Source organism: Cylas formicarius, unplaced genomic scaffold, assembly GCF_029955315.1.
Source record: "Cylas formicarius isolate icCylForm1 unplaced genomic scaffold, icCylForm1.1 PGA_scaffold_6__28_contigs__length_40554024, whole genome shotgun sequence".
Lineage (NCBI taxonomy): Eukaryota > Metazoa > Arthropoda > Insecta > Coleoptera > Brentidae > Cylas > Cylas formicarius.
The window spans coordinates 22,180,619-22,204,343 of NW_026844347.1; the positions used below are offsets into that span (position 1 = coordinate 22,180,619).

The 23,725-nt window shown below is 35.4% G+C and overlaps 1 protein-coding gene across 2 annotated transcripts in view; it reads right to left on the bottom strand.

Annotated features, from left to right (window-relative positions):
* Nucleotides 1-23,725, bottom strand: part of LOC132702933 (RNA-binding protein Musashi homolog Rbp6) — an 838,217-nt gene that overhangs the window by 288,925 nt on the left and 525,567 nt on the right. The gene's annotated exons all lie outside the window — the stretch shown is intronic.

Sequence of the window (23,725 nt, forward strand, 5' to 3'; positions counted from 1 at the left end):
CCACAAACGAACGCATTTTCTGCCTCGATTTATGTGCTCTCAGCAAACTTTACAAATATTTACAGTGCAGACTTTGTGTGCTGCAACAAACTGCATTAAGTCACCTGTTAAGGTCGTACACGTGTGTGAATGTGTGTGTGCGCCTCCGATGCTGCCGGCAATCACCCCTGCGGATATTATTCCGAATGAAAAATACAACATAAATATTTACTCCCAGACAACGTCGAAGAGTTATTTACTGGGCTAGATGTCGTGCCTCTATGGCAATAAAATTAATTGCTTTCCTTTCGTGCGCATGCAGATTTTTATTTTTGCTTCTGTTTATTTTATTTTTTGCCGACAGTCGCAGCCAGAGGGGAGAACGTTACGTGCGGTTTGTTTGTGTTTGTCTTTTCGCGCATTTGGTTGGCTGGATAAAGTAATAAATGTTTTAAAAGCGCAAACTGGACGGATGGGACGGAAAGAAAGTACGTTGTGCTTACTAAAAAGTGTGGATAATCATGAACAAAATGGGTAGAAGTAATTTACTTTAAGGTTTGTTCTCATTTGCACGAAACGCGTATAAAAACATATTCACAAGCATACGGCCGTCATTATTACCCACGAGCACAACACTAGTGCACACTTAGTCCAAACATCAAAGGAAACTTTTTTTTTAAATTTCTGGGCTAATTGTTCTACATTCTCCTGTAGAGCCACATTTCAAATGTTTTAGGTGCCAAAGGAGTGTGCGCATATTAAGTAATCCTGTTTTGCTCATTGTAATGGGTCTCCTGATCGATAGATCGATTTTCTTCCTAGCTAGATGTAACTCTTTACGTTTGAATAGTAGCTACGTTGATGGAAATGGAATGGAAAATAAGTGTTTTGGTATTTAAGGGGTTTATTTCCAAGCCCATGCCGGTACAGCAGTGTAACGCTCATCAATATTTGCAGCTGCTCTTCAGATTCCACCAAAACCAATGTGTCAGACTCCCCAATCCATACACAACAGTCTCACAGGCTCAGTAAGCTCGCTCATCAGTTACACTGTCTCAATACTACATTACCTCAGCAGCTGGGGTCAGTTTGGTCAGTTTTTTCATTGTCTTCAATACCTACATGAGCAGGGATCTAAACTCTACATTCCGCCAAAGTTCCTCCGAACTCAAGTAGCAGATCCTGACCCTTATAACAATGAGTGTTTTACTTAAACTTGTGGATCAATCATTTGTAATTTACAATAAATGTTATTAAAATTGATCCATTTTTCTTCTTCCAATGATTTATTTATAGTCATTTCCCTCCATTTATTGTGAACTTTTCACGACTAAGCCTCATTACATGTCGAATTTTCTCCGCCAGACTTTGTGAAGCTGAAAGCAATATTAAACAAAAATACAAAATTGCATTTCGGAAACCGGCCCGATTACTTTTCGTTGCCGCATACGCATCCTTTCATGTAGGTTTTCCTTTATATACGTTACCTTATTTCCTTTCGTGTAACACTCATTTAAAGGAAAATAATAAAGTGTACGCAAGAGATAGAGAAATAGAAATGTCGGTAACTCGACGAAATACGTATTTATTATTGAATATCCCGGCGATGAAATGGGAGGATGAGGCAAAAAAAAACGTCGAAAGGATGAGGCGAAACGCGGCAAATGTGATTTGCGCAAATGGCGCCCCGTGAAAACAGCCGAGATTGGAACGAATTCCCAGCGAATGCCTGGGGCGTATTTGTTTTCTCGGACTATTTTTATGTTTATAAATGTGTTATTTTGAAGATAAAGGGATTTCGTAGGCCGATTCTATGGATTAAAAAATAATCAATTTTATATTCACCGAAAAACGGATAGTCGATAACAAAAAGAGGAGGAAACATAACTATCGGATAAGCTACCTAATCCTAGGTGACACCCAAATTTAGGTTAAGGGAGATTTTAAGTTTGGGAGACTGGACTACCAAAGTCATTCTAAAGTGGCTGTAGCTACCTTCCTAAATTTATAGTCTTGCTAACGTGGTTGCTGGCTTTTACAGAGCGCTGCCTGTATCTAAGGGACGATTGCTCTACATGCACCTTAGGAAGGTGCTCCGGAGGCAAGGGAAGTGAAGGGAGGTTTAATTGCTCTACGGATGACTGAATCCTAAATGGACGAGAGATAGAAACCTGTATCTGGGATTATGTTTACTAAATGTTTGATGAATTCGATAGACTGTAGAATTTTTCTTGAATAAAAGAAAGTGCTAGTCGAAAATATTTTGGTTTTATGGTGCCTCAGTCGTGTTAACGTTTAAAAACTGCTGATGTTGTTATTTGTTCAAATCTGGTTCATCTGGTGTTCTTTTAATCTGGGTAATATTTTTCTACCTGTTTCCCCGGTGCAATCAATTCAATATAAATTCAGAGTCAATACCCGATGCAAGAAATATCCAGGACGCCCGCCTAACTAAATAGGACTTCAAAATTGAGTCAAAGGGGCATGAGATAAGAATAATTTTGTTTGCCAGTCCCCTAAACAAATCGAAGCTGAAATTTTCAAAGATTATCTTGATCAATTGAAACTATCAAAAGAATTTCTCGAATGAATATCAGATAATCACTAAATGAACTAAAATGAACAATTTCCGTATTCTTAGCATGTTTGAAAAATATTTTATGGTTAGCAATAACTTCTGCCAAGTTCGAAGCATATGAACATTACATAAGTATGCTTTGAAAATGCTAATGTCAATGAATGGAACATTTGGGAACAAGAATTATTAACTTGCAATTAATTTAAAATTTTATTAGTTATTTGGCATACCTCTTTTGATACCAAACTCTCTCTTATCTTGGCATTATGACAATGCGTTCTTAACCGACTTTTATCAGCTGATTTTTTGGACTGTATGTATACAATAAAAATATAAACGAAATAAAAGCTATTTATAGGTATAGGTCGACAAAAAGAAAAAGATGAGCCTACCGAAACACCACTGACGCAATTTGACTCCAGAGTTCCAAACGGTAAAATGCATGTTCTCTATTTACTTATTTAGAAAGCTTTTCGACGGCAATCAAAAAGTCACCGTCATACCTGAAAATAAACTGTATACTAAAATTTGGACTATGTTGTTGTTGTGAGACCACTTGATTAGCAAACGAAAGTCGAAAAATATGAATCGTGGAACAAACTGAAGCTTAGCCCACAGCCCATCCCCAAATTTAGTGCCCTAGTAATTCCAACTTTAGGAGTAAGGTTCGTATAATACATAAATCTGCAGAAGATGCACTTATTCGGCCAACTAATGTTTAAGGCGCTAAGTAATAATTTAGCAATTTTTCTTGATTTAAAAATTTTCTTGCATTAGTTGAATCTTACATATACAAGATACCAATCGAACAGTACCTACTCAATTTTTAACTTGACCAACACAAGATGATTTTTAAATACTGTCTCTACATGTGGTGCCCGATTAGTTTTAATTATCGGCTCATTTAAGTAGCGATCGCAGCCTGTAATGTAATTACTTCCAGGATAATTTCAAATGATGTATTCGACCTTTACTCTAACAACCATAACAATTTTTCGTGTATCCAATAGTATTTCAAACACTTAAACTGATTTAAACCCGCAATTTCTTAGAGAGGTCGATCAGGTTTCCGATACATTTTCGGAATCAATCAATTTCTGAAAAGTTTGACCTTAGGATGAACGGTCTAAGCTAAAAGTTGAAAAAGTTGCTCGAATAAAGCTTCCCGTATCGATTAAGATTTGGAACCAGGAGAAAATAGCTGAAGCTCACAGACGAAAACCGAGGTCATCAGATAAGCAGATTTAATTACGGGAAACAACAGTTCGGTGCCTGGAAGGCGATATCGACAGATGCCTGTGCCGTATTTAAATTTTTTACGTCCCTGGAGGAATTTTAGAATCTATCAAGAGAAAATCGTTAGCGGATTATTTATAGCTGTAATTTATTTCGTCGCTACATAGGATTTCTTTAAAAATTTTATTGACAACCCTGCGCCCTCAAGTTTTCAGAATGCTGTACACATTTGAAATGCACATTTAGAGATAAGGTGTAACTCCTACAGTCTCTCTCTTTAGTGTTAGAAATGGCAAAAATCGAGAAAACTAATTATGTAAGGCAAGTTAAAAGCGATTATGACATCATGAAACAACTAGTTTTAATTTTAAACGAAAATTGACGGGAGAGGGAATTTTTTGCGTTTTAACTTATCATTCTTTAAAGCTTAATTGCGCTTTTTGACTTATGGAGTGTTAACAAGGTTATTTAAATTTAATCGTTAAATCCGATAACCCAATTTGTAAATGAAAAAAAACTTATTGGATGGGGTATTTTAGGTATGCAACTCCATAACTACAACTAACATTGACTAAAACTATCAACTTAACCTAATTGAAATTAAATTAATAACACTGATATAATTAGTATTTTAACTCAGGAGCAAATGATTAATTAGCTCTGAACTGTAGTCATAATAATTAACTGAACCAACCAAAACTAAAATGAGGCTCATCATCACCTGTTATTTTACAAAATTATTTCCTGCAGCGCGGTATGCAAACACTTTAGTACAAATCAGTGTGTGTTACAAATGCTGTGTTGGATGAGATTCAGAAATTGCGTATACAAGGCAAGTATGCTAATTCTTTGATGACAGTGCTTGACATACGTACCAATAGTAGGCATTTATGGACAGAAATATAGATTGACGTACTTGGTTATGATAATCATATTAATTTTATATATTGAAAATTGATATTAAATATTCTATAGTAGTAGTTGCATATTACTGCTGTTGTATTAGAAATGATATGTTTTGTTAAAAAGTATAACACCGATCCTGTAATTAATTCTTCCATTGAACTATTGTATTGTGCACTAGTTCATCTGCACTAATATATACAATCGATACTTTTTTGACTTTTTTGTGGTTTTGAGGCTTTTGAAATATTACTATTACAGATTTCGCATTAGTCAGGAATGAGAATGATAGTATATGATTATACTTATTTTTTTCCTATTTATACTTATCGTACATATTTGAAATTGTATACCAAATTTTTGTTATGTTGGGCTCATAAGGTCCCCATTTAAACAGACTGAAAAGTAATGTCGATGGCAAAGCTACAAATTGTTACGTGAATTGCGAATAATGGATCCAAATTCAAAATTACTTAAAAGTGGATTGTCACAATAAAAAGGTAAATCTTTTAACAAAACAACAACGTTCCACTGATGCAAAGAAGGCTGTTCGCTCTAAACGCGCGTATGACATTTCGGTCATAGCGATTTTCACGATAGGTTTGACAAAGTGTCTGCTAGCAAGGGATTGGGGACACAATTGTGCATAGTCGTTTGTAGAAAATGGATCTAGTTGTCGGGGGCTCATTCAATAAACAGCCTGGTATTTCAAAGAGGGCTCTTTTACATCTCGTTTACGTAACCGCAAAAAGACAACTGTGAAGCAGACACGGCAGTAAGCAACGCCTCCGGGTTCCAATGTCAAAATATTTATTCTGTCACTGCATTATTGGTCCGTCTGCAAATGCAGTACAAACAGACATTTGCATTAAACGTATTGGCCCCAACGTATTTAAAGCGGACGGCTGTTCATTTCGAAACGATTCATACCAAATGCAGGTTTCTAGAAACGAATGTTCCTGTCGAACGTTTATTCGTGCATAAAAAGACACATATTAATCAGTAGAATTAGAAACGTGCGTTTTCCAACAGAAAAGCAATGCACAATTCTAGCTGTCGCGCAGAGCGTTGAAACGTACTTGTAAGTGACTATGACTTCTTTCTCATTCACACGGAGATAAGAATAAAGAGTGATTCCTCCTCTGCAACCCTCTACAGTACAATATTCTTGGAAGAAATCAACGTTCGTTGCGGAAACAAAGACTGCTGATGAAATATTAGAAATTATCTGATTGTTAATCAATTTATCATTTGTTAAAACAATAAATTCAGTAAGGTTACTATCATGGTAATCAATTTTCAATTGCGTTTATAGTTCTACATTCGAATAATTCATCGACCCTCAGATATTTGTATTCGAATTTCCCATTTCGTCGATAAATTTTAAATAAGCACAAAAATAATGCCGGAATCGAGTTACGGATACCGGGCCGTAGGTCTCCATTAAAAAATCATTTAAATTACAAGAGGGCGTGTATGCCGACCATATTTAGACATTACTTTTTAATCTCCAAACGGCCCCTATCGATTTTTCTATTTGTGTTTTACGTATTATGTGTTCGACCGAAGTTGGAATTTTATGTGTCAGCAATTAAATGTTTATTCAAGCGGCCCCGGGCACGAAAAACCATCGTTAAATAGACGAATTTTTTTCCTGATATGCATCGCCCCACGCGGTGTTTACCTAGATTATGTTCCGTTTTTTCCTCCTTTTGGTTTATATTTATTTCTCATTTACATAAAACATGGACTTTGGGTTATCGATCCTGCGAATGTGAGTATAATTTCTCGCACTTCTGCCGTAAACGAACTCGGGTGTCACTGTTAAAGGCCACACCAAATGAAAAATGAATGACTGAAAGAACAACGTTATTAACGGTACGATTTCATTGGTGGAGATTATTTTATTATTCGACACTAGGACAAACTCCATTATGGGAGGATGTTTTGTATATTCACTGTGACTTACTAGTTATGATTTATTTTGAAAATCCTGGATTAGTTTGTTTTTATTTCTGATTTTGACTTTGCATCATTTTCTTGAGGCTTTTTGGTATATCATGTGGAAATTTAATTCCTGCGGATTCTTGTTGTTGCTTACTCTTCGATAAGTACCGTGTTATGCTACCTATCAACATGAATGTAATGCCTGGAAGTCTAAATTACCGCAAAACTTATCGAATTGAGGTTACACGGAATACGAAGGTAGACATTTACGGTCGGAGCAAGCAATAAACCCCAAGCTAGAACCAACCGGGTTTGCCAGTCCGATATTTGGGACGCTCACTACAAAATAACGGGACACGCAGTCGTAAAACTCAGCGACACAAAGCGGAATTAATAATAGTTAATGCCCTTGTTCCGAGAAGATTACATGGTAAATACTTTCGCTAAGGAGTGAAAACGACGCAAAAGTTTTGGAGGAGTTTAACGGGAGATATATTATTAACGAAAGGATTAGACCTTGGGGACATCGAGACAAACAATCCACCCTACGGTTCTCGGTGCAATACGCCCAATTTTGTTTGATTAGTTTTAAGTGTCGAGTCATCAGGGTCTGTCTGGTAACCTATACAGGTGTAACTGTAAGCTCAGCGCCCATAATAACAAAGCACACAAATAATCAATTGGAGGCACACTTTGGCAGAAATAACGTTTGCGTCGTTAGTTCTTGAACATTTTATTCCGGTGTGGTGATGCGCAAAAGAACCGGCGCAACCAATGAGATGAGATAAACAGGAAGAGAGTGTTTAATAAGCTGTGCTTTCAATGTTTAATTTTTCCGCACAATACTGTAGTAAATAACAATTTCCTTGGGTGCTCGTATCATAGTTTCAAAGTAAAACATCTACCATCCCCTTTATGGCGCAAGACTCAGCATCTGATGGTTAGCTAGAGTTATGATCTAGTCGGATTTAGTCTAAATTGCAATAACTGGATACGGATATATGTGTGAAAGTTTGAACAAGTTCAACCAACGTTAGCTATGAACACTCGGCTCTTTAATTAACACGACAGTGATATGAAGCGGAAAAGATATCCGCAATAACTGAAAACCAAAGCATGTAATGAGTACGTGCTCCCTGTCATCTACGGATCCCAAACATGGATACTTACGCAGTTAAAAATCAGTGAAAGTACAAAGGACAAATGTCAGGCGTAAAACTGCTAGGTAGAAAAAGAAACGAGTGGATAAAAAAAAAACAAAAGTAAGAGAGGAGGTAGGAAAGTCAAAATGGAAATTATAACATCAGAGAAAAAGGTAACAGATGGAATAAAAATATTATAAATTGGAGACGTTGGAAATACATAAGAAATAGAGGAAGACATGGACATGGATGATAAGCGTGGTTGCGCTCAGTAAAACTCCAACCAAAACGCAACGCAGATGACGTGTTCTGGACTCTTGCATTTGTCTTTGAGCACTGCAAAGTAGTGGATCCGCTGCTCTTATCGAATATTCCCGATCCAATATATAATTATTTAAAATAAAGACTTTAGTAAAAAATTGTCTCTTTACATAGTTTGTATACACCTATACACAAATTCTATAGTACATATGCGAGTTGTCACGCGTGGCACGCCACTGGAAGTGGGTCGTGCACGGGATTACCACCCCCTAAAATAAATTCTCGACGGGTGCGAGGTCTTTCGCGGCACTACGCTCCTGAAATTAACGCCCGGTTCTTTCGTCCGTGTCGCGAGCGAAAAATATCGGTTGAAAAGCGGGAGAGAAAAAGTTTTTATCTTAGGAGTGAGCCGGAATGGAGAGAAGACGAAGGTAGAAATTAAGAGGGTGAAAAATATCGTCGGGAATTAAATTCGGCTTCGTGGGCAGGAATTTTAAAATTTATTTCCGAATGTGAACGAATTAAAAGTTTCCAGTTTTGGGAAATTAAGAACGGGAACGATAGCATCCTCGGAATTAGGTTCGGATCCCACTGAGGAGTTATATCGCGCCTGATTTGTTCGGGAAATTTTAATTTATCGCTAATTGATATTAAGGGACAAAACCTCTAATTAAATAGCGCAAGTGGATACTAATGGATGACTAGACAAATCTTTATTTCCATAAATACACATTTGAGAAAGGATTCTCAATGTGGAGCATATGAAAGTCATCAAACTCACACCATACCTTGCACTAAAAATAGCTTTTTATTCTGGTCTATTCGAAAGTATGTTTTAAATTATAGTATATTATTGTAACAAGTGCAGTAAACGGCATTTGATTCACGAGTTTAGTTGACAAGAGCGGAGCGAGTAACTTAAAAAGGTTACCGAACGTGTTGCATATTTTACTTTTTCTACGACTGACATGACTGTCAGAATTGACAAACGTCAAAATTCAAGGCGTGCGAAATATCTCCGAAAACATCCGATTGCTCCCAAATCCGTACGGGAAAATCGCGGAAATGTCCGAAGTGACTCGGATCTGCGGGAAACGAAACTGACGTGGTAAAGTGACGCTTCCCGCACGCTGGATGGGTGTGTAATTAGGTATTTTACAGACGGGAGTAGGAAAAGAATTATATTCGTCTTTTAATCCAGTTCCTATGTACCGGAAGTTAGAAACTTCTTCTAAGACGTCTTCTTTCATGAGCTTGTTTTAAAAACGTTCAGTATTAGGCCAAATATATTGTTCATTCATTAAAGTTACTCTCTCGGGACTTGGCACTTAACCTACTGTTAAGAAATTATTTAACTCGTTTTCCCAGAATATTTAATGCATATTTTAAGAAAATGCTGTCGTAAAATGCTGCCCGCATCCAAATCTATTAACGATCTGTCAGCGGCCATGTTTGTTGTTAGATGTCGGAAGGCATTGGTTGAGGTAAAACTAAATCTAAGTTTACGCGATGCAGAATAATCAGATAAATTTTAAGGCACAAGAATGTGCAGTTAATATATTAAATGCTATCTATTTTATAAAATGTTAATAAGAAAGAAAATTGTTGAATATATTAGAAAATTAATTTCAACCTACATGCTTAGAAACTTAGAAACTAGTGAAAAACAAAAATATGACGCACACCGACGTTTCAACTCATTTTTTAATATTTCGAGCAAACAAAAGAAGAAACGCCCCTATAAAGTACATTATCATCACACTTGGTCAACACCGCGTACAAACAATAAACTAGAAGCCGAAACAAAAGGGACTCGCGCGACAAAAACAAATGGGTCTCAAACAAAAAAATAATTGTTTTGAAAAGTAATTACATAACAGTACACCACCGTGATGCTGAGCTCCGAGAAGAAGACAATGGACAGACGCAGAGACGTCAAACACGCGGGCGTCAGCCCCCTGAAACATGCTATTGCAAGCATAGCTAATGACAATGCAACGAATAGGTAATAACGCTAATTGAGCTGCTGTCTCAATATTATCATTAAATCAGATTTTTTTTGCGAAACATTCTCTCTTCTACCACAACTTATTGCCGTTTGAATTAGAGGGCGTTCAATCAGTGTTGGAAGAAGGGAAAACTAAAACTAATGATCAAACTGTGTTAAATCTTATAAGTTAACTCAATGTGAATACATTGATTAAGTACTTTTGCAATTTTTTAACAAATAAATGTTTATGGTCTGTAGATTTTTAGGTATTCGGTCGTAGCTATGCAAGAACGTTACTGCTTTGTTCTCATGTACTAGAAATGAGCATGGAAAATGCGTATTCTCTGTAACTTTTTTGCTATGGAAAACTTCGTGTTTATATGAAATTGTTTATAAAGTAACTTTTTATGAAAAGTTTAATGTATAGTTTTTGTTAGTTATCAACCGCAGAATTGAATTTTCATGAGACACTTTGATGAGACATACTGAATATTCTTAATTCGTTGAAGGGTACTTAAAATTAACTTTCCAAAAATATAGCATAATTGAAATTTTTATCAATGGTTATTCAAAATAGAGTGTTTACCACTTTGAACGTGAAGTAGGCTTTGGAGGGAGCAACCCTAATACCAGAAACAATTGCGTACTGGTAGAGGTCAAATAGTGAATTTGGTTGTTAGTATATTGAGTTTTGGTTTATTATTTCGAATGAGATATAATAGTTTTGTTTTACGAAATCCGAGAAGCAACTACGACTACTACGACCACACCGCTGCCATACATTATCAGAAGGATGCATGTGCAAGTGGTTCCTAGGAAAATGTAACCGAGTACCCATTTCCGGTGAGTGTTTGAAATTTATTTCAAAAGTAATACTGAGCGTATTTATAACCAAAAAAAAAAAAATTAATTAAGCCACTTTTTTATAGACTATCAATTTTAATGTTACAATCTTTATGTCTTATATTCTTGACGATCCCATAATATATTAATTAACAGTATGCATTACATTGAGCGGAGTTAACAAAAAAAAACTAAACTAAACCAATTTACCCCGCCCTGTACAACGGCTTTGGTTTTTTTACATATATGGTTTATACGCTCACTTCAACTGGGCTCATAATCAACATTACTAACCTGCTTGTATTTTTTATTATTATTCTTAATTTGTTATTATATAAACGGTAAGTGTTAATTTTCCTTCATAGTTTATTTATCGCACCTGCATAAAACAAGTGCGGTGTCGTCTGCCAAAATAAGATATTCGGTCAAATACTAGAGCATAAATTACAAAACAATATTTTTTTGGGAACGAAATGTGAAATACATTCATTCAGTTCACCGAAATTATATTTGAGGTTTCATAATACCGAATAGTGCTAATATCGACATTTCGTTGACTACCTTTTTGATCTACTCATTAACTGCAAAACGTCCAACCAAATCGGCATCTTAATGAACTACCAGCGGGGCCGACGAAAGAGATCATCGCTCATCGTCAGGCAGGAAAACGGGCCAAATTAATCACCAATAAAACTGACTGGTCAAACGTTGCAAATATCCCGAGTAAATGGAGCCGAATGCGAAATAATTAGAACGCAGAAAGAGCGATGCCATAGCAGCGATGGTACAGGCAGCGGCGGCAGCAGTTTAATCACGTTTGATAGATAGCAGAGGCGCATTATTAAATTAGCTATAAATTTTAATTAAAATCATTTGTTTGAATGTTTAATTTCTGTTTGTGTTTATGACTTTGGGGTTGCTGTTGCGCGATATAGTACGGATTCAAATGTATAGAAAAACGGTCCGTTCGTTGTATGGCGTTTACAGTGATGTACAGGTCGCCATTTCTTCTGTTTCTGAGAGGTTGTGCACTCGTTATCCTAAATCGCGTGACTATCGATTGAATTCGGTACGCTCTAACTCGTACACACTGCATAAATAAATTCAAACAAGGTCGAGCGCGCTGTGCGGCTGCTCGGATACTGATAAATGGGACATATTCCGGCTTATATCAACAGTTGCCTGGACCTCGTGGTATCTACAAGGTATTCATTACAGCTGCCGCTAGCCGTCTCTTCTCAGTTGCCATGATCATTTGCACCAACATTCATTTTTTAATAGTCTCGGACGTACTAGTTTAGTTTGAGTTCTGTGGTGATCATCAGGAAGTAGGGAGCACCCGGGACCCCGCATCCACTCGGCTTTGGTGAGTACCCTATTTCAAATCCATTTCTGCGTAACGCTGTTATCTAATCGTAGGATACGATTTTCTACCAACCTGCAACAACTTTCATACAGTCCACTATTAAGTCGCTATCTTTGCATTAACAGCAGATATTAATTTTTTATCAAGTTTCTGATAGACGATTAGAATTTTGAAATACGGAATTGAATGTCTCCTTAGTCATTTATGGTGTAAAAGGTTTTTCACGATAAATAAATAAATGTTTTATAAACTCGGTATAGAACATTAGAATATTCGGTACTGAAATTGAATAGTCAAGCCTTGGCAATTTTCTAATAGAAATTATGTGTAGTGTATGTCCGGCCACTACTGGCATCCATCAAATTCCTCGTTTAGGACGGTAAGTAAAAGGTAATAAAAATTCCAGTTTCGGGCTGGTTTTTTGTCGTCACTTTCCAAGTCAATTTCGTTCTAGACCGGTTTATATTAGATTCGGGACGGGTGGCGTCTAACTGATTTTGACAAAAGCTTTTAACCCCCGCAACTCCGCCGAATAAGTTCGATTTCAAAAGGTATTTTAAAAGTACGTTCGCAGGCAATTAAAAATTTATGGGCGTCACACTTTTTTTCGTGGAGCGATTTTCCTTATTCCCGCGCCCTTTTTCCGATTGAAAAACGCTGAAAGTGGTCCGTGGAATGCTTTCAGCGTCCATTAATTCAACTGCTAAACATTTCGTGCTGAAGGAAACCGAGTTTGGTTTTTATTCGTTTTATGAATACCAAAATTTTTGATGGGGATGTAATTAACATGCAAATAAAAAATATATTACACAAAGAAATGATAGACACAATAAGAAGCTAAATCGGGAGTAGAAAAATTCAATTAACTCAAAAACCGAAATTGTTGTTATACATACAATCTGATTGTAAGAAGAGATGCATGCATTTCTTGAAAAAGATGGAAAGAAACGAAAGATTTCTATTTTCAATGAGTAATCAAAATTTTTATATCCAAGGGACTAGAGGTGTTACATTGCAAACTTCGGGAATATATGAAGTATACAATGATGATGAAGCCAAAAAAGACGCTGACAAAAAAATTCAAAAGACAATCAGATAAAAATGTTAGTAATGTAACAATAGCCTTAGGTTTTTTCATTGAGTTTTTGAGATTTAATTAGTTGTACCAAATTTCAATTTATTATTTAAAAAACTCTTGGGGATCCTTTAAAAAAAAAACAGGAAGCAATTTGTATCAGCAGTTTATTTGATATTACACTGTATGAGGTACTCAGAAAGCGATTATTGAAATACCATTCTCGTTTTTAAATCAGTAGCATACGATTTTTCGGCTCGAACACTCTTCGGGAATCGAAAGAAACTATACTTGTATACTTGCTTCTTAAATATGTATATGTATGCTTATAGAGTATTTTATTTCAGCCATAGTAAAAAAAATACCCAATTTTAATTCTCCAAAACCTAAACTTAAAATAGTAACGCCATATGTAATAGCTACTACTACTACTACCCAGTATCCAATAAAGGCTCTGCACAATTAATTAATAAAAAACCTAAAATCCCACACTTACTATTTTTCACGCCAACCGAGTTAGTCTTGAAAAGCATTCACATTAAACTGGAAAAGGGAGACAAAAAGAAATTGTATTATGCACGTTGAGTTTTTAAGTCGCGTTTACGAAATTACATTGATACCAGGAAAATCTCATTTTCGTAGTCTTCAAATATGGACAATAATAGAAAAAAGTAGGATTCCACATAAATGCAACGAAAAATTGTGCCAATTGGCGACTTAGCAAATCACATAAAATCAAAACCAAGTACAAATTTAAAGGTGAATTCGTATAAAACATTTTTTTCTTATTAGAAAAACTTGCCTGAGAAAACGTAATACTGGCTGTTGAGTCAATAATACAAAAAAAATCCCTAAACAATTAAGCGATAAAATTACATTTAGACCAAAAAATGCCTTATTTTAAACCCTTGCATAGAATATTTTCAATAATAAAGTAATACGTTCTATCATACAAATTGACTTGGGCCCAAATTGTTGCAATAAACTACAGCGTTTTAAATAATTAATCAATTAATTTATGTATTGTGCCCTTAGATGCAACGTACGCATTCGGAATTAGCAGTGGACAATCAGCCTTAGCAAATCTGCCTTGACAAATTACATGATCAATTATTTTTTGTTTTCTGTCTGATGATTTGCCACAAAATTTCAGCGTGGTAAAATTTTTCATTAATTTAATACGTTCTCCATCTGTCATCAGTCACATTTATCATGGTGATCTCTTATCATTTCAATCAAAATCTTTGTTTATTTTTGGAAATAAAACTGCGAATATAAAAGAGTTTCAATAAACACAAGAAAATATGCGTGATTGTGAATTATCGCACAATCGATAGAAAAAATCACGTGAAGCATGTGATCGTTTGCCGGGAATTTGTTTATCAGGGTCCCATACGATCAACTTTCATGGATGTGGGCTTTAAATGCGGGGGATTAACCGGCAGATAAGGTACAAAGTTTCAGGTTTCGTGGGTGAAGCTGATTGCTCGTGACAGCAATGAAGTGTGAAGCCGATAGAGCGGTTTCCAGGTAGATTTTGGATGCCAGGGGACCAGAATTCGTTATCGAAGCAGGGCGTAACCGGGTTAGGGTGCAATTTTAAAGTCGAAGGATGGAAGGGGGTTCGTTATCGGCACAGATAATCCAGCAGTAACGACTGTTGGTGCTGAAACGAGTTGCATCCAACTCTGAAACTATAAATAATAACAATGACAACAATATTAATAATAATAATAAGTGGACATTTCTAAAAATTAATCATATTTAAATTGTTTTCAAATAAATACTTTCTGGATATCAATTTACTTTGCATCACGGTACATTTTCATTAATTCAAGTATGCAAATATGATATGAAGTTGCCAGTAGTTTACACATGGTATAAATAAGCTATCCACACGCTATCAATGTATTTTTATATCAGCAGAAAAAAATTTCGTGCATTAATTACAAAGTTTTTATGACGCTTGGCACTTCACTTAAATGTTTGTGTGTTGCTGAGGTTTTATTTACAAAAACAAGTAATAAATTTAAAGTATGGCGTATGCGTCTAGGATGTATAAATTTTAGCAATGTGGGAAGTCCTATGGATGATGTTATTGCTGGACACATTGCATACTGCCAATATCCATCGAACATATTTTGGCTACGTCACTATATTGTAAATATTACCACATTTCGAATAAACAATGTTAGAATACCATCGGATGGATATAAATACGAAGAGACAAGACAGCGACAGCGGAAAATGTGTCATTTTCGGATTCAAATTCTAACAAGGTGGCTGTTTGAAGACAATTATCATCCAACAACTTTGTTTGCTTAGAATTAGGTGAAAACTCGGGTTCTGCTAAACAAGCCTTGGGAATAGTTTGACACAGATCCGAAAAGCCTAAGATAGATTTTTGGGTTTTCCGGTTATTTGAACGTCTAAAACATTATTCCCGATTTCAATTTCAATATCCTCGTCTTTGTGTGCGTTTGTAGGGTCAGATTATAAATTCGTATCGTTATCAAAAGACATTATGCCATGCAAGGCTTGTAGAATATAAATAAAATTGTTTCTCACTAAATGCAGGTAGTAAATATTATTTGATACAAACTACTGTAATACTTTTTATAAAAATTCTTCTCCCGAGTCGGTTTTTGTTGAATCGAACTTCACCAATCATCCTGTTTCAGAACTTGACTGAAACTGGCTCGCATTTTACTCTGATATATTGTTTGAGGGAGCGGAGCCAAATGAGGAGCATAAACACTGTCTCGGATGACTGATTCCCCCATATTGGTGACAGGTAGAGAGAGACTTGAGTCGCGGTTAAGATTGTTAGGTTGCTTATAGATTTCGATAGCCTCTCGCATTTTCCTTTGGTAGAAGAATTGATTACATACAATAATTTTAGTTTTATCGAATAAAATTTGTTTTTGTTTAATATAGACATTTCAAATGATTTCCTCTTTTGAGATAATACGTGGAGCAAGGACAAAGTCGGAACCTTTTGAAAGAACTGATTTTTCCGTTTCCAAAAGTTGGTAGTTGAGAACAGTTTGATGGTTTCCCTAGTCTTGAAGTTAGTTTTTAAAATTTCTGAATGTGATTCTGGGTAGAAGGTAAACGGAGATTTAAAGCTTTATCATGAATCATGTTTGAAAGGGTACCGAACACGGATGGAGATAAGATGGAAGCAATTTCAAGATGTAGAGACAGACGAGTCTTATTGATTAGGTCTATTTCTTTGCGGGTATGATGAATTCTTTCTCGAAGTAAAGCCAACAGTATGATTGGCCAAACGTTACCTAGTTTGACAGAAGTTTTACAAAAAGGTAATAATTCAATTTCTCTACAACCTAGAGAAAAGCACAAATTTGCGCTTCCAAACGCTTGCTTAATTACCACGGAAACGATAAATTTGCGATTTTTGACAGGCTTTTAAAAATTTCATGTACTCCACTGGAAATTGCGGAAGCAGCAAAATCAATCAATCAAATATGAAGAGCAGTATGAACTTTTTAGGAAATTGTGAAAATCAAAAGTACGCAAGAAGATATCAAAAGTTTTTATTTTGAAGTGAATATCAAAAATTACAATATTACAACATATAGCAAAGTGATGCTCAAGTTTTTAAATTTAATTATTAGTATATATGTATACGGGGGGCTACCTTTTATATTTCGGGATTTGTAATAAAAAAATATAAGTTACCAACAAATATGACTTTATTGTTTCTGAAAATATTTTGCATTTAATGAAACCAATCATCAAAGCACTTTTCCCACATCGATTCGGGTGCTTCCAAAATACGCTTCTTAAATCCATCATTCTGGTGTCAAAAATCGTTCCCCATGTAATTTATTCCTAATCTATGGGAATAAAAAGAAGTCATTAGGTGCTAAATCAGGACGATATGGTCGATGATGCTCAAAAAGTTTTTTGCACTGATCGGTGAGAGCTAGCAATGTCGTCGTGGAGAGTGATTCGTCTTCGATGGTTGGTTTTTCTAATTTCTTTGAAGACTTTGGGCAAACAAATGGTTGTATACCATTCAGAATTGACTTGATCCATGATGATGAGATTCATAGACGTGTTTGGAAGCACCGCGATCATACTTTTTTAGGATTTCCTTCGACCAATCAGCCTTTTTTTGAGCTGATGTCAACGCGAACAAATTTTCATGCCAAATTGTATGTATGCCGGTCCCACTAATGCACAAAGATACCTCAATCTCATAGTAAGTCACATGATGATCCTGCAAAATCAGTTTCGGCACTGCATCAACGTTTTGTTGGAAAACCACCGATTTTGAACAACCTTCACGAAATTTATCCATAAGAAAACTACGACCACGACTGAAGTCCGAAAACCAGCGACAAACAGTAGTACTAGATGGTGCTTTAACTCCAAACGTCGAATTAAGTTCATAGTTGCATTGTTGTTGAGTTAGTCCACGTATGAAGTTATAAACAATTATTACACGCCCGATTAAGTTAAATTTTTAACCGTCACATTTTTTTTAATTTAGCACAAAAAACACACACACAAACAAAACCTAACTGAGTAAACCTAGCCTCAAAATGTCAAACTTTCCTATAAAAATGTTAGTCGCCAGATGGCAGCGCAGTTTAAGAAAATCCAAAAACATAACAGGCAGCGCTCGTACAACTTTTATGCTGATTTATTAGACGGTGTCATAAAGAAAAGATTTTATATTTAGAAATAACATAAGTAAAATTTCACTCCATTTCCACCCTGGCGGGTGCACATTAACGAAACATATATTAAAACATTTAATTAGCAAGGAATATTTCACATTTAATTTCTGAAATTTTTCTTACTAATAAAAACTATATATCTGAGACTCGACGCGTTCCGTACAACGCTAGTATTTAAATTAATATAGAGCGTATCCTCGCTCAAGACTCTCATTAGCTTGAAATTTGTCAGTTGATGACTTGGCAATCCCTGATACACATCCCCGTTATAGCAAGGGTCTCCCTTATCAACAGTTTCGGGATACTAAGCAGTTTTCATCTTGGATGTATAAGCGCGTAACGGAATGTTTACCTACCCCACACAACTCCCGGCCGATTTCCTTCCCAAGATAAACTTTAAGTTTAACTTATGAACTACCGACTTGTGTCCAACTTAACACTGTAGTCGTCTGTTTTACGAGATGCGTGCAAATTGAAGGAGTTGAATTTCTATGACGGCAGTTCCGCAACCCATTATTATTGAACACGCGGGAAACACCGTTATCGGATTGGGCTTTGCAAAAGTTTGAGTTAACATTCATAGAGTAAATAATACATAAGCAACTAAACGCTACTACTACTGAAAAAAAAACATAGACGGGGAAAAATTAGTTACAAATTTTGAAATATTTGTTTCTGGTGAAGGCATATAAAATATGATACTGTCGTTTAATATAAGGTGCCCAGAACTCTATTTGATATAATAGAAATAAATTGTCATGGCGATCACTGGCAAACACGCAAGTAATGTTAAGTAATGTTGCATGAGCATAAGATACATACATTCTTTTACCCTGATACCAAGCATATTTCAAGAATCTGCGCTGCTGAGCTTTTCTTTATAATTAAGTTAGTTCGAACTATGATGGAAAATGAAACATTCATCTAAAAAGGAAGGAAAGTTGGGTTTAAAGCAAATGAATTCCTCCTTTAGAGCAGATAAGAAAAACATTTCTTACAAAGAAAAATAATATCGTAGGCCAATTATTTCACTAATTTCACTTCCCTTTTTAAAGCAAATCATCCTTTTTGAACCTAACAAGGAGTTGATTTTGAGATTATTTTTTTCCCCGTAAACTGAAGAAAATATAAATTGCTTACTAAATCATTTAAGGATCGCATATCTGTACGTCACTAGAAAGTAAACATAATATAATTAATAAAAAATACTAACTATTAACTAAAACAGTAATGAGTTTAAAATTATTTACATGTTAAATTCATAATCTCGGTGTGGGTATAAACGTACAATATCTTGCATACCAAACATTAAAAAAAAACTGATAATTTAAAATAACTTCAATTCGCAGAGTAAATATTTTCTTCAAAAAACGCATTAACTTCAACTTTCTTTGTGGAAACGCTTTTACCGACCCTCTCCCCCGCCTTGTCCGACGGCTTTTGGTTTCCCCGCTATAAAACATAATACGTCATTAACATTCGGTCGCTTGCGATTTTTATTTATTGCGTTGTAATTCACCAAAAATGACCAGTTTATTGTGTGTGAATTGTCCGGGAGAAATTTTAGTGCAGTCGCAGATGCCGAAAGCACAAATCATAATTATATTTAATTTATCGATCACTCTTGAAGAAGAAGAAATACGTGTTTTTTTAATACGCTATAAAACAAGTTGCAAACTAGTAACTTAAAAAGGTAAGCAACTAGAAACTTGTAGTTGAAAAATCTGCTAGCCTGCTTCAAATTTAAGATTTGCCGATTTAAATGAAATTGTAATAATCATTAGAAACTGATCTATTACCCTCATCATCAGCACACTAAGACTTTCAACTCATTTTCCAGTACTGTTCAAATGAATTGCGCTGGAAAGATTAACACCCTTATGGTGTACACCAAGGCAGGGCCTGAACGAAACGGATGCGTAAGGAGAGAAAAGAATATCCAAATTGACGGTATGGTATTAACGACTTTAACGTAAAGGACACCACTCGGAGTACCAATAAAGAAATTTTTCAGACCAAAGTAAGAATATTATTCACCCAGCGCTGAGGCAAACTCTGGTTGGAACTACCAAATGCTCGTTTGTTCCTCTCCCACAACACACACTGTTCTGGTTCGTTAATTAAACGTTGATCTTCCCATCTTCTAACCGTCTATCAGATTATTTTGATCTAGTCTCCTGTAGCTCCCTTTTTGTTCTAGTGCGGTAATATTGTATTTTGTTGGTTTGTCTATTACGTTCCCTGGAATCCTCGACCTCTTTTTATGGTATATTATCAGCTGTTCCTTTGTACCACGAGGTATGCTTTGCAGCAATATATTGGTAATATAATGGCAATGTTCTATAAAAAAATTTTTTTAAGATAATATTTCACAAATATTGGATAAGATAATTCTGTTATTCTAAACCTACGTGACAAAAAGTCCCACTGCGGAAAAAATACAGCGAGACACGATTGAAAAACAATTTGTTTACTTAGCCACATGCAGTAATTTTTCCGGTCGACTTTAAATTAAATATTTACTCGCAGAAAACGTCCGTGCATTAAATTTTTCCGCTTGAAAACATCACAGGCAATTTCCCGCACCGACACGAAACCTCAACAAAAGAACCAGAAAACGATCCGAAATCTTCAAAGTTTCTCATCGCCCAGAAATCATAAAATATGCACGTCGAGAAATACAAACAATTGCGGTGGGCAATTTCCTCTCGTACCGGTTATATTTTATTGAACAAAGACCTTTTGTAACGTAAATTTTGTAAAGCTTTGTCCGACTGAAGGATTAAAGGGTCGAGAAAAGAAAAAAAATGAATGTTATGGTCGTAAATAAACTGGTGTCGATGAAAAAGTGGCAAAAATACATTTTTGCGCCCCCCGTCCCCCACTTTCTTTTTGGTTCACTTAATTTATTATACATCAAAATGATTCACAATTATGGTTCGTCTTTGAATTATGATGGTAATTTTCTACGATGCAATAAAATTTTAAAAGTTATCTTTATTTTTAATATTTAATATATTTAATATTTTACAGATATATACAGTAAAATTCGTTAAAAAAAAACTCAATGAATATTTTGAAGTCATAATGATGAAAACAATATTTTTCCTTTTCCTCCAGATAAAAAAAAAACAAAACGTTAGATCATTTCATTTAAAAAGATACAGACAATTACGGTAAAAAGTGCAAATCAAGTAAAATAAGAAGAGGTGTCTCAAGAAAATAAATGTACGTGCCTTTAATTTCCCGAAAATAATATATTTTACAAAAAAAAGTTGTATCCAAAAGAAATACAATAATCTGAAAGCTTCCTGCTTCTATCCTTTCAAATAAAACTCCTACTACAGAACACCCACGAAAACTGGATATGCTGTACATTGTAATGTGTGCAATGCATGTGGGTAAAAAAGTTAACCAATAAAAAATTTGGTCTTGGGAGACCTATATTTTTCACCAATATCCAACTAAGTAATGGTCCAGTTTATACGACTTTAATAATGTTTTCCTGCTCTCTACTTCTTGCATAATACACTATTATGCTTATATGGCATATCATGAAGTCTTGCCAATTTATTGTTATCATGATAACTTTTCTGTTATTGTGATCAAGGAGTCTTATTTACTAACGTGTGAAGCAAAATATAGCCGGTTTTCAGGGACGTCAGTGCAGCTAATCTAACTTTTTCCGGAATTGTCAAATATTTAGATACAAGGTGGAGCTGTTTACGATATAAGTTTTGTAAGAGTCGTCAGTACCTTTAAAATCATACCCCATACCGTGACGCAAACAGCTAAACAGACAATTAGCAATATATTTTTTTATGTGTCACTGAAATTTCTATTAATTTCCAGAAGTTTAGGAGAAGCGACCATCAGACTCCTTAATTATGATACCGGGTATTTTAACATTTTAAAAATAAACAAATTATAACATATTTTAGGTAGAGAGCGTATTGTCAACGTATAAATCTAAGTATAGTTTTTTTTTAACCTAACCATCAAATAATTTACCAACGAAACAGTACATGGAAAAACAGATGTACATCAAAAAACGAAGCGACTAACAGTGACTGACGACTAAACTCAGCGGCAATGAAAATCTATTAGATTTCCACACTGGCTCGGAGCCCGTATTTACGTTCATTTGTTTTGACTGCAAAAGCGCACGGCCTTTTACCTACATTTTAATAGAACGAATTCGTTTCTGTGCTAACGCGTTTTTTGTTTAAATCAGTTTAGCTATTTCTGAATTTAATTCGCAAAACGCATGGCAACAAAATTAACGGAGATCTAATAAACGCCAACAGCGGGAATTCGAAACGCGATTACTTCATTTTTGTTTTGCCAAAGTGCTCAACGAGAATATCGACAACGTGCAAATGGAACTTCAAAGAATAATACGTAAAATGCCGGTTGATGGACCGCTGATATCGATTCAGCAGCAAGAAAAACATAAAAACTCAAAATGATTGTTGCCTTGGCCAAGTTATTCTCAAATAGTGTTCGAAAAAACGGTTTGATATAAGCTCTCGCCAAATTATTGTGACTTTGAAAATAATTTTTAGATTAGTATATTATGTAACATGTGCGATAAACGGTATTTGACTCACGGGTTTATTTGACACGAGCGGAGCGACTTTACCGAACACGTGGCATGCTATATTTTTTATACGGCCGTTAATTTTTGGGGACATGTTCGCAAAACAACACGAATACATTATTCACTTGACAAACGTCAAAATTCAAGGCGTGGGAAATATCTCCGAAAACATCCGATTGCTCCCAAACCCGTGCGGTAAAATCCCGGAAATGTCCGAAGTGGCTCGGATCCATGGGAAACGAAACTGACGTAGTAAAGTGAGGCTTCTCGCATGCTAGATCGGTGTGCAATTAGGTATTTTACAGACGGGAGTAGAAAAAAAAATATGTGCCCACTGAAAACATTTTTGACAGACATACGAACCAGTTTAATAGAATTCTATGCAAAACAAAATCAGCATCTAAAAACGCTACAACCTTTGGCATTATTTTTCAAAAAACTTTCCCTTCGCCAAGATGGCGCAGGAAAAGTATTCATTCCTTCCATCCAATCACTTCCCTGCGGCATTTCCTCTCCAGTTATGCAGTCTTGCAATGTAACGCGCTTTTTTTGAATTTTTTGTCGGGAGTAGGGATAAACGTACTCTCACTTTCGTTAAGAATGCTGTATCGTTTATTAAAATAATGTCTTGTCACGTAAACATTAGGAATTAACGGTTTTCGTTGTGTGTTGCCCCATGAAACAATATTTCAAAGTGTAAAGATGGTATTTGACTTCTATTCGTCAGCAACCGGCGAAGTAAAAGGTAATTTCAGGTAAAAAGTAATTTCATTTCTTTCTTTCCTAATAGATTTGAGAATTTGGTAATATCTGAGCTGTCAGTAAGTTAAATTTAAAGTTTTTTATTATTAAAAATTTCCTTATTTTTTATCTGCCACAGAAATCCTTGTCTCCACCAATGAAATTATATGAAGCCTCGTCGAAATAATTAAGTATAACGTAGTACCTTCCACTTTGTGTTCAAACTACACGCATTTTAAAGATATCGATTTTTTTTTGTTTGTTCCCTACACTCCGCTATCATCGGTCCGTCATCTCGCCGTTTTACCTCATTCTTTTAAAGCAAACCAAATATTTATAATTGTATGCCTAGCGA